Source organism: Copadichromis virginalis, linkage group LG16 (assembly GCF_057382275.1).
Source record: "Copadichromis virginalis isolate Kocher_CV1m ecotype Utaka linkage group LG16, C_Virginalis_male_GT1.1, whole genome shotgun sequence".
Classification (NCBI taxonomy): Eukaryota; Metazoa; Chordata; class Actinopteri; order Cichliformes; family Cichlidae; genus Copadichromis; species Copadichromis virginalis.
In genome coordinates, this window is record NC_140633.1 from 2,351,799 (window position 1) to 2,367,881 (window position 16,083).

The following is a 16,083-nucleotide window of genomic DNA, read 5'->3' on the forward strand; positions in this document are numbered from 1 at the left end:
ATACCCCAACCTTAGCCCTGATTGCGACCGTTGTCATCAAACACCTGCCTCTCTAATACATATGTTTTGGTCATGTCCATCCCTCAAACAATACTGGATTAATATTTTTCTGACTTTATCAAAGATCATCTAGCTAACCCTCCAACCTGTGCCCTTAACTGCTTTGTTTGGGGTTCTTCCTGATACAGTTGTCTTGCCGACGCCCCAAGCGGATCTGGTAGCATTTCTCACCTTATTAGCAAGACGCAGAATATTGTTATGTTGGAAGTCCCCTTCTCCCCCATGCTGGATCAGAGACGCTTTGCATTTTAGCAAACTCGAAAAGATTAAATTCACCCTGCGTGGGTCTATGGCCAAATTTTTTAAGACCTGGCAACCCTTTTTTGACCATGTTCAGACTTTATTCTATTTTATTTTATCTTATGTTTAAGTAAGATGTTTAAGTTTAAGTATATGGACTCTATTGTGCCTGCGCCTTATGATGGCATTTACTTACCTACTTTATACATATTTCTTTTCTCTTACAGATTTGACTTATCTCTACAACTAAGCTGACCACTCATTATGTTTGTGGGTTTTTTTTGTTTTTTTTCTTGGTTTGTGTGTTTTGTTTTTTCCGTGTCTGTATGGGGGTGTGGGCTCTGAAACTCTCCACATCTCTCTTGTACACTCAGGAACTGTTATCTTGTACTCCAAGGTTTACTATTCGTATTATTAGATTGGACCCTTTCTTTTTTCTTTTTGTACACCCACTGGTACTCCTATAATTATGAGGTGGGAGTGTATGTTTCATATTGTTTTATGTTCTTCAAAAAGAAAACGGCATATTGTTCAATTTGTCTTTTGTAAAAATGGATGCAGAAACTTTAATAAAAATATCTGAGGAAAAAAAAAAAAGAAAAAAAAAAGAAAACAACAAAATTTGAATGAAGACAACGGAAGTTGAAAGAGAACAACAGAATTTGAAAGAAAACAACAGAATTAGAATGTAAAGAACGGAATTTGAGTGAAAATAACGGAAATAGAATGAAAACAACATAATTTGAATGAAAACAACAGAATTAGAATGAAAAGAACAAAATTTTAATAAAAAAAAACAGTACTAGAATGAAGAGAATAGAATTTGAATGAGAACAACAGAATTAGAATGACAAGAATGGAATTTGAATGAAAACACCGGAAGTTGAAAGAAAACAACAAAATTTGAATGAAAACAACGGAAGTTGAAACAGAACAACAAAATTTGAAAGAAAACAACAGAATTCGAATGACAAGAATAGAATTTGAATGAAAACAACAGAATTAGAGTGGAGACATGGCGGGGGAGGACGCTGGACAGACCCGGTGCACCTAAATGCGTAGTGAGGGTGTGCTGGGAACGTCTAGCAGAGGCCCCAGTCCGCGAGATCTTCAACGCACACCTCCGGCAGAGCTTCAACAGCATTCTGAGGGAGACTGGGGACATTGAGTCCGAATGGACCATGTTCAGCGTCTCCATTGCCGAAGCTGCTGCATTGAGCTGCGGCTGCAAGGTGGTTGGTGCCTGCCGTGGTGGTAATCCCCGAACCAAATGGTGGACACCAGAGGTGAAGGGAGCCACTAGGCTGAAGAAGGAGTCCTATCGGGCTTGGTTAGCCTGTGGGACTCCGGAGGCAGCCGACAGGTATCGACAGGCCAAGCAGAATGCGGCTCAGGAGGAGTTCAGACAGGCAATGGAAAAAGACTTTCGGACACGGTCGAATGCCTTCTCCAAGTCCACAAAACACATGTAGACTGGTTGGGCAAACTCCCATGCACCCTCAAGTATCCTTGAGAGGATAAAGAGCTGGTCCAGTGTTCCGCGACCAGGACGAAAACTGCATTGTTCCTCCTGTATCCGAGGTTCGACTAGCGGACGAACTCTCCTTTCCAGCACCCTGGCATCAGAGATGGGCAGTAACGCGTTACTTGTAACTTGTACGCGTTACTGAGTGAGTGTGTTTACACTCACTCTTTCAAATAGATGCAAGTAAAACACAGCAGAAAATAAATAAAGTCAAAGACTACCGGTCCTGTTGCTCTATTTTCACCTGTAAAGCAGGAGTGGGGTAGGCGGAGGTTTACCCTGGTGCAGGTGAGCCGCAGCGGTCAGTGGAAGAATCCGCGAGTTTCTCTGTGAGTTTCCCATTACGTCATTGCGCACTCGGTGCTTGTTGGAAGTTTAGGGTTTTTTTTCGCTGTAAAAATAAGTTTTTCTTCCCACGCACAACGGTAATGTTTTTGTCACTTTTTATGGAATCAAACTTAAAGTAAGGTCAGTACTACCACGCTTTAAACGCTGCACCGTCATACTCTCTCCTGCACTCGATATATTATCCATTGTTGATCTGCACACAGCTGTTGTCACAAACGTCACACTCACTTACGTCACTGTCATGAGACATTCTCGCAAAAAAAATCACGGTTTTAGTAACACAGTAACGCAGCGTTCCTACGGGAAAGTAACGGTAATCTAATTACCGTTTTTGCAATAGTAATCCCTTACTTTACTCGTTACTTGAAAAAAGTAATCGGATTACAGCCATCTCTGGCCGTGAATACTCAGAACAAGACCTCTGAGTGCAAATTGGATTACATCTTGGAGTAGCTCACTGCGGTCGTGAGTTCTCACAATCGCCTCTTTGAGCATAAGAATGACAACATCACGGAGCGTAAGTTTGATAACATCATGGAGAAGCTCACAGCTCTCCAACGGGAGATTGAGAGACCAGTGTCGGACTGTTAAAGAACAGCTTTGAAATGAATATGAGTTGTTCGCACTAAAGGAAAAACCATCACTTCATGCGGATACCCCTTCGGCGCCAGCTGTGGTCTCAAGGCTGGAGCTGAACAAAAACACCCTGATAACTGTGCATAGACTGTTCTTCCTATCCTACGCAAGGCCACCTGGGTTGGCTGGAAGACTGTTTACTTAGCCTAGCAGGGTGAAGGACACTGTCTCAGCTGAACTCTGGACACACACGCACACAGGCACATATACACATGCAGTTGTACACTCATCCCCCTCCAAATTCCTTCGACGCTTATTCCCTTCCGATGCTGACGGTGGATCAAGGAGACCAGCGCATAGGCTGCAGGCCCGGATGTACTATCTACACTGGCTGTCTCTCACCCTTTACCCATCCCTGTTGCTTGTCATGTGTTTCTTTGGTGTATTAAGAGTTTTTTCATGTGCTTTGTGCAGAGGTGTTTTTTCTGTTCTCAAACTGATCTCCCTATTGGAGCTCAGACTGGGGGGAGTTATTTTTTTTTCTCCTTATCTTTCCTCATGTGGTGATTTTTCCATGTTATACCTCTCTGACCTGTCTTCCCCATGTGATGTTTGTGTAATGTATGTATGGTCGGAAGGGTAAGATGGCGCTGGCACGGCAGCCAATTTCCCTCGGGATGAATAAAGTATGATCAATCAATCAATCAATCAATCAATCAATCAATCAATCAAACACAACAACAAATACACACATGTGACAAATGTACAATAACAGATCATTAAGTGTCACGGCGCCCTGCGCATTAGTATATTTGACTTAAGCTTAATAATCAGAATAATGCTCTGATCTCTTCAAATAAATGAAATCATACCTTTCTACTAAAACTGTTTCTGTTGGTCTCCACCTTTTCCTGAACCAGACCCTGCAGGATCCACCTGAGTGTCCCAGTCCTGGACCCTGTTTGTAACCAGGAGGATCCCAGGCCTGATTATTGCTGATGGATTATAAATATTCTTGTTTTATTCTCATTAAATAAATATGTGTATAAATATGTGGATTCATGTTTCAGTCCTGGACGTTGATGCTTGTTTGTTTGAAAGGACACAGATGGACCTTGTTTCCTTCTTTCCTTCCTTTTTGTGTCCTCTGTGCTTCATCTGCTGCTCTTCACTCTGTTACTTTGGACTGATTTCACTCACACTTTGTTTCCATGGTTTCTTTGCGTCACGCTGACGGCACTTGAACAACACGACATGTTTGATCTGAAAGAAGGAGCAGCATCCTCTCTCCAACCTGTTTCTCCATCTTCTACAACACCTGATTCATTCCAGTTTCTCTGCTTTCACTTTGATTCATGTCAACATGAAGCCTGAACGTCTGTGATGAACACACTATCAGCATCACTGATGCTCACTGTGGTGGTTACAGTGACATCATGCAGTTTGTGTTTTGACCTCCAGAGGGCGACAAATCAGCACAGACAGAGAGCTCCATTCAAACTTTGCTGCCATCAGTAATAATTCTTCAAATATAATCATCAGTGTTTGAGCAGTTATGATATCAGGGACAATCTAGACATGTGTGACAATACTGAACATGTCACATGACACACCTTAAACATCATGTGATCCACTCTCAGTCTGCACTTTCATTCATGACTTCAACAGGTTGAAATGAGCTTTGAACAAACATTCAGTGAAATAAATCTTTCATGGATTCATGTGAGCAGCAGATGAACTTTGTACCAACAACAGTCTGAATGAAGCTCAGGTGTTGATGCTGCTCACTGATTGGATGGTTGGTTTCAGCTCTGCTCTCAGTCTTTATTGCACAGGTGAAGGTAGAAAGTGTGACTGGATCTACAGACTGGAAACAGAGAAACATGCTGAACATTTGAAGCTTTGCAGCAGAAATGTTCATGTTACAAATACAGCAGAGCTGATCTGGGATCAGTGTGTTCACACCTGCAGCTACAACAAGGTTTCATGTCTCCACACGTCAGCATGTGAACTTTACTCTGACTCAGTCTGAGCAGTCAGACGGCATATTTTTTAAGTTAACACATCAGCACACACAGAGCTGAGCCCCTCCCACTGAAGCTCAGCACAGGTGAAGTCCCGCCTCCTTCCAGGAAACAGCTCACCTGTGTGTCAGTGTTTAGTGTCCAGGGCCCTGTTTCAGGAAGCCGGTTTAGTGGAAAAACTGAGTAAGTATACCCTGAGTTAACGAAAACTCTGGGTTTTCGGTTTCACAAAGAGAGTTCAGATGAAGCCTCAGTGAGTCACTATGACGACACACTCCGTGAAGCTAACCTGCCCCCTAGCAGGTTTACTACAACTAACCCTGACTGTCTCCGCCCCTTTGTCGGAAACCTGACAGTAGGAAGTGTCGGACATGGCGTGCCACTTCCTTGAAGAGCCAGTAGATCGTGAAGCCCAAATTCTCCGCAGAGCTCTCCGCCGGGAGAGAGTGATCAGAGCGCGTTTGGACATTTTATCATTTCCTGATGATTTTCTGTGCGAACGTTACCGTTTCTCAGCACAATCTATAATTTATTTGGATAACATCCTCAGGCCATATATTACGCATGTGACACATCGCGGACATGCTCTCAGTTCATTGCATATTATTTGTATTGCACTTCGGTTTCTTGCAAACGGGAGCTTTCTGTATAATATTGGTGACGCTGAGCACGTTTCCAAGGCTACCGTCTGTCGGGCAGTCAGGAATGTTACAGTTGCACTGAAACGTCTCCTGTACCCGTTTGTGGTGTTCCCCGGTCATAGACCCACAAGATTTATCAAAGAGAGATGCCACAAAATTGCAGGTATCAGGATGACCAAAACTTAATGTATGATGTGGTGATACTTGGACTACTACTTAAATTGCACATTTATTTTCAGGGTTCCCAGGCGTGATTGGCTGTACAGATGGCACTCACATTCCAATCATTGCTCCTTCAGTAAATGAAGGAGACTATGTGAACAGGAAGTCTTTCCACAGCATTAACGTACAGGTACATAGTTCCCTGTAGCATGTCAAACTAACAAATTATTTCATTATAGTAATGGATGCTAATTTGTGTTCTCTGCACTGTGAAGATCATATGTGATGCTGCCAACATTATCACAAATGTGGAAGCCAAGTGGCCAGGCTCTGTCCATGACTCACAAATATTCCGTGAATGTACACTGAGCACAAAATTTGGACATGGTGAGTTGAGAATACTTTAAAATATATAAAGACCAATTGCTTCAGGGACATTTGAACTGAAGTGTACCCTTCTGTCTTAGGAGAGTTCACTGGCTACTTGCTTGGTGATAGGGGGTATCCACGTTTACCCTATTTGCTTACCCCTTACCCTGACCCTGAACCGGGCCCACAGCAGCGATATAATCTGGCTAATTGCAGGACAAGAGCCAGAATTGAAATGACTATCGGAATGCTTAAGGCCCGGTTCCAGTGCCTGCAAAGACTCAGGGTCACCCCAGAAAGGGCATGTGACATTATTGTGGCATGTGTGATTCTTCACAACATTGCCACAATTAGAGGAGAACACTGTCCTTCTGAACCAAACATCAGCAGTGATCCAAACCATGAACATCCTGACCCTCCCACGGACATACAAGATGGAAGCGCAGTCAGAGACACCATATGTCACAATCATTTCTTTTGACCCATCACCTCAACATGTTGAAAGAAGAATAAACAGATTTTTTGTTCAACTGGCTTTATTGGTCGCCTGTGTTTCCTGTACACAAAGTATTAAAAGATGTAAACCTCATAAAGTGTCTCTGTTGCTTCCTCCTCCTTAACAGCTGTCAATGTTTCTTCATTATTTTCCTGTAGTAAAGAAATAGACAACATTGCTGTTCTACTGTAAACTCATATAATCTGTGGAGTATTACTCACAACTGCATGTTGGTCTGGCTCAACAGGAGGCTGCACCAGATGCAGTACACCATCACCATCAACTGATAGAATATGAGGTTTATACAGGTCACTTATAACTTACAAGGGACCAAATGGCAATTAACAAACATACCAAGCACCTTACACTTCATTGTCATTATGCTCTCAAAGACAACCAAGGCTGAGGGAAGGCAAGATCAGTCGGAAAATAACTTCACTACAAAATAATCCATTATGGTAAAGAGTTTATCAAATGAATGAGCAGCACTGCAAAGGTGACTGTGAAGAAAGGATGTATGCACATCATGTATTATTTTGAATTTACCCCTTATGTAGGCACTTGTGTCTTGCGGGGTTATTGCCTCAGAGGATGTCCCCGCAGAGATGCCTTCGGCCACAGGGTGCCCACTGTTTTGGCTGAGGGCCAACTGCTCAGCCTCTGTGAGTGGTGGTGGTGGAGGACCCCCACCTGTTTTTCGGGCCTCCGCTTTTTTTCTGTTGGCTATAACGGGCCACATTTGAGCATACAGAGTAAGCAAATATGTACTTGTAATGTGCTCAGATAATTTCAATAAGTGCTTACAGAAAGAAAATTAATGTAGCCTCTAACTGCAATTGATTTACATGGGACAAACAGACCAAGCACTATGGCTCATAATACAATTACACCTTACCTGTTTGGACTATATTTTTATATTTCATTTTTACTTGCTTCCAGGCACGTTTGGGGCCTGTTGGGTTGCACCTGCGCTCACATCACATCACAAAATAAAATGTATAAAATAACAAATAAAATAACATATGATAAAATAACGTGTTAAATGGGTGGAAATCCCTCGATCAATGTTTATATTAACACTCACGCATTGACTCTGTCGGCTATGTTTTGCCATGCATGCTTTTGCAGCTGTGGCTGTGTTACTTTTTTCCGCGGAATTTGCATGTTATCGGCATATGCTGCCATCAGAATTTCGGCCTCAAGCGCTGTAAGATACATTGACCGCGCCTTCTTTCCCTCCGTCTCCATGGTGACTCGCTTAATCTGTGCTCCGCTTATCAGGGCTTTATGTATCCTCGTCCGCGCGCTTCACTTGGGGTTAAAGCAACTCCGCGTTGACTGAACTAATTGTTATCAGCCTTTCTGAAACGGAATATTCCGAGTTGGACAGTTCGGGGTTACTCAACCGTGAGTGTCGTTTTTCACTCTGAGTTTTCCAAACCGGCTTCCTGAAACAGGGCCCAGGGGCCCGTTCTTCGTACGTCGCTTACTACATCCAAGATCAAATGACACATCCAAGATCAAATCATCGCGCTAACCGTGAGCTCGCTAATCCGGTTCCCCGAACACACCTGCTGTTGACGATTACTACAGCTGGACGCAGGAATGTGACATCACTGGGTGTCGTAAAAGGGGCTACGCATCGATAGTAGAAACATTGATCGGCAACCCGCTGATTGGTCGGCGAAAATGTCGAAGGGGCGTGCTCGGTATTTTCCGGCAGCAGAGCAAGAACTCATGAGTGAGGGATTTCAGGAGTTTCAGAGTTTAATTAAAACGCAAGAGAACACTGCAAAGGCTGCAAAAGCAAGGAGAGAGGGCTGGCAGAAAGTTGCTGACAAATCAAACTCGTAGGTAATTTAATAATAATAATAATAATGGATTGGATTTATATAGCGCTTTCCAAGGCACCCAAAGCGCTTTACGATACCACTATTCATTCACTCCCACATTCACACACTGGTGGAGGCAGCTACGGTTGTAGCCAGGCTGCCATATCGCGCCATCGGCCCCTCTGGCCAACACCAGTAGGCGGTAGGGTAGATCTATCATATGACACTATATTGTCCAATATCATATGGCATTATATTATATTATAATATGTTATATTATATCCCCTTTCACATTAGAGCCACAACAGGACCCACAAGAAAATGGGAACAAGTAAAAGTGGAATACAGGAGTATTCTACAGAATGGTAATATTTATCTCTTAGATTGCTTTGCGTCTCTTGGCAAGGTAATACTGGCCTGTAATACTCTGTTAGTTTGTTCATAACAGCAACCAAGAAAAGGGCAGAGGAAAAAAAGACAGGTGGTGGTCCTGCACCCCCTCGTCAACAAGTTGGTTAAGTAAATAATACCCTCACGGGAATATCGATATCTCTCTATGAGCACACTGTCGCGCTGAGCTAAAGGATCCTGTCTGTCCCGCAATATACGCTGAATTCTGAGGACTCTCCTTATCAATCTTGCACCTTCCGCAATGGGTTGGTCGCGTATACGGACAGGACATGGCTGCGACAGGCTTCCCAAATCCACCTTCACTTTTATAGCCGTGGTCTCTCATCTTGATTACACGAAGTAATTTACAATTACTACTCTGAAATATGAATTACATCTGTAATAATCACATACATGTAATAGAATGTTAATAGTTCATTTCCCTTTTTTAGGAAATGACCTGTATGTATCTGTGTGACATCAATAAAAGGATCAAGTGCTGCATTACCTTTAGTTACATTGATAATATTTATTTATGGTGAAACAGTGGAAAAATATCGCTGTTGCTTTCGTATAAATGAAGCGGACATACCTGCGTGGCCGCGATCTAATCCTGTTTACATAAAGTAAACCTGCTCCCGAGCAGGTTTACGCTTACGGCTCTGTTGCTATGACAGCAAGTCCCGGATGAGCTTCGGGGAACCGACTGATCCAGGATCACGCGAAATCGTCAACAATCTAATCCGGCTAACCTACTTAGCGAGGTACGAAGAACGGGCCCCAGGTGTGGAGTGGAGCTTGTTGTTGGTGTGTGAAGAAACTGTAAGTTTGCTTTGTTTCCTCCTTTAACAGTTTTTCTTTAAGAACTTTACTTTTTGTTCAGCTCATGTTTGATTTCTTTACACAACAAACTGTGTGTGTTTGTTTTTCCGGTCTCTCCATTAAAGTCAGTGTGTAATGTTTCCTGGCTAACATCAGCTGTGTGCAGCTTAGTTCCGGCACAAATCTGCCGCTCCATAGTTCACGGTAACGGACTCACAGCTGGACCAACGAGGCGAGTGTGTCCGCCACTCTGAGCTACGTTCTTGTTTGTGTTCTTATAGTTTGTACTTTTTGAGTTCACAGAGTCCACAGAGGACCTTTACCGATTAATATTTACACACGAGACACCTGCAGTGCTCTGATGCTAAGCTAGCCACACAGCATAATAACGCTAAGCTAAGCAGACAGCATGCTAACGCTCAGAGCTCTTAAAGACACAAGTTAAAAATGCAATTGAGCCCTGTGTGAATGAGAGCTGCAGCACAGAGGTAGTGGATGGTCAGATGGTTACAGAGAGCTCTCTGTCTGCTGCTATAGAGCAGCAGCCTTTGTAAATGATGATTTATTCCAGATGTAACTTAGACATGACATGTAAAAAGACTGTTGGCGCCTCATACAGGAAGTGATGCTTCACTTTCAGCTGTTTGTGGATTTTCTTCAGGAAATTTAGTTACAGCTGTGAAATGAGGCTGACTGTGAGGAGGAAGTGTAATATGAAACAGGAAGCCTGTAAAAGCTGAAGTCACACTGTCAACATGTCAGCACACAAGCTCACACGTGACTGCTTCATCAACATGGAGCTCATGGAGTGTTTATTAAAGGATCATTGTGTGAAAGAGGCTCTAACACAGCTGACTGCAGCCTTTAGCTGTGAGCACACAGTGTCTCACATTTACATTCACTTTACTGTCAAATACTCTCAATAACTTTAAACAGCTGCTGTTATCAAGTGAAAATAGCAAAGATTTCAGGGATGCGCTCCAGTGCTTCTACATCCTAGTAACACCTCAGAGAGTCACAACTCATCAAAGCTTCTCATTATCGTTAGGACAGATTTAGGTCAGTATCATTTCACATTTCATCATCCATCAAATGTTGACACATAGTGGGTTTGTCATTCTCTCAGCTGACACTGAGATGACGCAGGAAAGAAGCAGCTGATATTTGGACAGCACACATGATGGAAAGGAGGATTTCAGTTGATGTGCACATGAATGATTTGTGTTTCCTCTGCAGGTGAAGGTAGAAAGTGTGTGTGAGCTGATGTGAATTGAGCAGCATGGATCAGTGTGAGGACAGAGAGGAGGGAGTCCCTCCCTCTAAAACCACTCTGTGTGGGGAACATGAGAGCCAGACCAAAGCTCAGAGGTGAGATGACCAACTCTAACTGTCCATGACCCTTCTCCACGTCACAGCTCAGCACTCACATCACTGCTCCATCATTATTCACAGGAACCAGCCTGGACCTCCACCCAGCTCTGTGTCCTTACAGAGTGACAAGTTAAAGGGCGGTGGTCCTCCTGCAGAGAGGTAATATGTGTCTAAATGTTGTTGTGACTCAGTGTTTGTGAATAAATCCTCCATCGTGTTTAATGTCAGCTCACCTCCTTTTCACACACATTTCTATGGTCATATGTGAAGCAATGGGTGTTGGAGTGTTTCCACAAACACAGCAGTCAGAGTGTATAGGGTGGATGTTGTGGGAGGTGTTTGTGTAGTGAAGAGGCTGAGTGTCTGCAGGACTCCAGCTGCTCCAGCAGGTGTCTCCTTTGTGCTTTGCTTCAAACACAGTGTAGGGAGGAACTTTCACTCAGATGTTTCAGGTGTTGCTGGATGGACAAGGATGAATAGTTTAATGAGCAGTGTTGGGTAAGTTACTTTAAAATAGTAACTTAGTTACATTACTAGTTACTTCTCTCAAAAGTAACTCAGTTACTTCAAGTTACTCGTTACTTTCAAAGTAACTAGTTACTAGGGAAAGTAACTTTGGTTTTACTCAGAATTCTCTTGTTAATGTGTTGCTTCCATAACTTTGCCAGTCTTCTAGCTTGCTTACTTGCCACAGTGCACTGTGCCACCTACCAATAGAAAGGAAAAGATAATGTGCATATTTCCACGAGAGAAATCCCACGCCTGGACCGTCATTGACTGCTGCCATGATTCTAGCCTGCGTCACAGCGTCATGTGCGCCTTTTACATCCAACACAAAAACTGCAGTCGTGGTGCTTTCGATTGTACTCAGAACTCGGAAATTCTGCCTTCTGAATAGGAAGATGTAGGCAACACCAGACTGCAGATGAGCTGCATACATGGCTGGACTGGGACAGAAAATTGGCCCAGACATTTTGACTAGAGACTGGCCCACCAATATAGGAAAAATCATAAAGCCTTTGAATGAAAACAAACGCTGTTGTGACAGTGATGTACACTGTTTTGATGGTATATATGCATTAATCTATCAATCGTTTGTTGTAAGATTCAGATAATTATTTTTTAAAAGCGAGACATTTTAAATGAGAATAAGATAGAAAAGTATTTCTTTGAGCCCACCTCTCCCTGTTAATGCCCTACCTGGCCCCCCTGGCAAAACTTTGCTAGATCCGCACCTGCACAGTTACCAGCTGTCAGCTACCTAAAAAAGGATCCTGGTGTTATTTGTCTCTCAGAAACAGTTCATAACTTCTCTTCAACTCATTCATGTGACCTAAAAGGTAAACCTGTTTCTCCATCACCTGTTCAGCTCTGATGATCCAGTAAGGACATCTCCTGGTTTCATCTTCATGTTTCCCTCTCACCAGATATACAAACCGATATCATGACCAGCAGCTTTTTTGCAGCTGTGGCTCCAGCAAACATCAGCTGATACTAGAAATTAATATTAAATAAATTCTAACAACAGCTGATCAAGCTTAAACGTGCTGCTGTTGTTTAGCGCGACATCCGCTGGTTTCCTCTTTCGGCGCAAAGTGGGCGATAAACAAACAAGAGAGACGATCAGCTGATCATTGATCAGTTTTCATGATTGAAGTAGAAACGGGAGAGGGAGGGGGGAGAATGAGAGAAGAAGAGGCAGCTGTGCAGCAAAGACACAGAATAACTCCAGCTTTGTGTCTTTTTCATTGTAGCTGAATTACGGGACAAACTCTGTTCCTTTTCACCTCAATAAGAAACGCGTAATATTTTCTCTGAATACCAGACGGGACGGTTGGCAACTCTAATAACTTATGAACAAAATAAAGTTCAACATCATTAACTTCATAGCACCCACCCAGCTATATAGAAACTCCGTCATGCTAGCTAGCACGCAGTACGGAAAAAGTCAGCATAACGAAAATAAACTCCACCTAAACTTGGTTTATATCTGACCCAGAGAGACTGCAGGTCATAACTTCTTACCTGAAGTTCAGTTCACACTTGGACCGGCGGCCGCCTCGGGTCTCTTTTCCTTCTGCGTCCCCTTTCTCCAGCCTGAGAACGTGTTGCTTTCTCTCATCCACCTGCTGGCCTCCACCACTTGCTAATGTTACTGAATCTGTGGAAGCTCCGCGATAGCCACCACACGAAGTAACGAGTAACGACCCTATCTAAATCCCAGTAACGAGTAACGCGTCCCTGATTTTGGCATAATAACTAGTTACCGTGCTCGTTACCACAATAATAACGTAGTTACTGTAACGCGTTACTTAATAACGCGTTAGTCCCAACACTGTTAATGAGTGTGAGACATTTCCACCTGATATTTATTAGTTATTAGGATTTGTGTGAAACTGGTGTGTTTGTGTTTTAGAGCGAGTGATCAGCTCCAGTCTGTGAGTGCAGCCCTCAGTGGCCAAAGTTTAAGCTCAGCTGTGTGTTTGTCTGCTCTGACAGAGGCGAACTAGCTCATTAGATTCAACAGGAGCCTGAGAATATCTCCAAGAACCAGAGTTAACCCGTCATCAGATAATTATATTGTAACTGTTATTATAATGAATTCCTTGGTACCAGATTCCTGATTTAGAAACCTCATGTTAAACAGGCTCAAGAATAACTCTTGATAGGGCTAATTGAGGGCCATCTAAAATCAGGAAACTGAAACCTTGGCTGATTGTGACCCACACCCGTTTTCACACCTTGGCTCATGTGATTAGGTAGAGGATCATTAGGGGGCCTATTGTCCCTCTCAGTGGGATACTCCCACTGGGTTTAAATCTGGGACTTTCCACCATCTTGAACTGAAGAAGCTTCTTGGATGAGAGGTGAAACATCTTCAAGCAACTTAAAGTCCAGATGGTTTTCTTTTCAAGCTCCTTAGACTACAATGACCTGGATGACTGAGAACCTTCATTTTTTTTCTGGAGTCTTCTGCTTTTATTTTCTTTATTTAAATTCATATTACATTTTTATTCACTCAGCTGATTTTAAACAGTTTTCTAAAGTCTGTAAGCTCTCTTTGTATTCTGTTGACACGTTGATCAGTTCAATCAGTTTTTATTTCATTTACATTTTAACAGCAGTGTTAGAGTTAAAGTTACATGTTACACTTAGTTCTGCACAATTCTCTTTTAATGATCCTTTGGTGTTTTGGGGTCAGTTCTTATTGTATCAGGTCTCATGAGAACCTTCACAGACATCAGGTCTCATTATTGATTCTTTATCATGCAGTTTGTGATGTTATTCCCATCACAGAAGAATCCATCCAGAAAAAAAATCAATCCTAAGTAAATCTTAAATAATCAAACATGTAATCTGCTGTGAAATATATTAAATTAGTAAAAAGTAGATGTGATGAGACTGACTGTTCACATGATATCATGTTTAACAGATCAAAGATGGAGAAGCCCTCACCTGTGCAGCTCCTGGAAATGTTGAAGAAATTGGGAGAAGAGGACCTGAAGCTTTTCCACTTTTACCTGCAGTATGAACCTGGAGCTGACTTCCCTAAAATCTATAAGTGCCAGCTGGAGAATGCAGACAGACTGAAAACAGTAGAAGTGATGGTGCAGGTGCATTCAGACAATGTGATGGAGGTGGCGAGGTCAATTTTAGGGAGGCTGACAGAAGGTCAGTAAGAGAAAAAAAACATCAAACACTGCTGACACAATCAGAATCAGAAAGGGTTTTATTGCCAAATGTTGAGCAGGTTTACAACATTAGGAAATTGCTGCGGTACTTAGTGCAAAACATACTGTCAGACAACGCTTAAATAAACATAAAAATATAAAGTGCTAAGCAGATTGATGTATACATGTGCGCAGGTGATGGTCAGTGCAAAAATGGAACGGATGCAGAGAATACAGTATAGGGTCATGTGTTAGTGGTGCGAATAGTCATACGGTTATTGTTCATGAGTCCAACAGCTAGGGATGGGTATCGAAAACCGGTTCTTGTTGAGAACCGGTTCCCACTGTTTCAATTCCTTGGAATCGTTTGCCACTTTTAAAAACGATTCCCTTATCGATTCCAGTCGCCCCGAATGACGTCATCACGTTGAGTAGCGTCTTTTACCCAGTAGGAAACACGGCGCCTGAGCGGCACAAACGCTCAAAAGTTTGGTTACACTTTATGAGAAAGGATGACAACAGGGCAACGTGCAATACTTGCAAAGTAGAGATTTCATCAGAGGGAGGAAACACTACGAACATGCAAAAGCATTTGCTCAAAAAACACGCGATTGCTTTCAACGAATGTCGTGTTTTTGATCCGCTCCGGACTAGCGAAGCTCAACCCAGCAGCAGCGGTAGCGTTTCCACGTCCTCTCCCGTTAATACTGCAGGTAACTAATCAATTAGCATTGCATATTATGTTAGCGCGATTTACCTTATTACAAAACCTGCTATTACTGTGCGTTGCATTTAGTGACCATGATGAGAGAGACAGAGTCTGGCTCAGATGCTGGCAGTTCTCGCTGCAGTCTACCGGTAGCGTCTCCTTTCAGGCAGGATAGACGAACGTCACCGAGCAGTGACTAAGTTTGTGGTCAAAGGCTTGCACCCATTTGCCACAGCAGATGCCCCCGATTTCACTTTGGTAAGTGAATGTGTTTAATTGTAGGCAGGACATTACTGGATATTCTTGTGTAATTGCTACAGAATAATTTATGTTAAACTTTGTTATTGCTACAGGAGAATATTTATTTTATTATTTTACATATACATTTTTTTTCCTGGGGACCCTGTGACACCCCATTGAAGAGCCATAGGCTGGATCTCTTAAGATCTCACTGTTGGGTTTGTAAGGCCATGTTACTCCTAAATTTCTATCTTGTTCAAAGAGAAGATATAAAACACAGTTCTAAGCTAATCGACTTTAGTGTTCTCCTTTTTAAAAAAAAAAGAATCGATAAGAGAATCGATAAGGAATCGAATCGTTAAACAGAATCGAAAATGGAATCGGAAATCGGAATCGGAATCGTTAAAATCTTATCAATTATCATTTAAGGCATGTTTAAATAATTTCTTGTTTCTCAAAGAATTCACACATTTCACTCAACTTACATATTTCAACTTTGAAGTTAAAGTTTTCTTATTTCATCTCTCTCTCTCTCTCTCTCTCTCCACACACACACACACACACATATATATATATATATATATATATATATATATATATATATGTG

At 42.4% G+C, this 16,083-nt stretch overlaps 1 long non-coding RNA gene across 1 annotated transcript; it reads left to right on the top strand.

Moving 5' to 3' along the window:
• The first annotated feature begins 9,310 nt into the window (after nt 1-9,310).
• Nucleotides 9,311-11,041, top strand: LOC146690055 (uncharacterized). Its single transcript, XR_014915820.1, has 3 exons — nt 9,311-9,485; nt 10,722-10,853; nt 10,938-11,041. It is a non-coding gene; the product is annotated as an uncharacterized LOC146690055 (long non-coding RNA).
• The last annotated feature ends 5,042 nt before the right edge of the window (nt 11,042-16,083 follow it).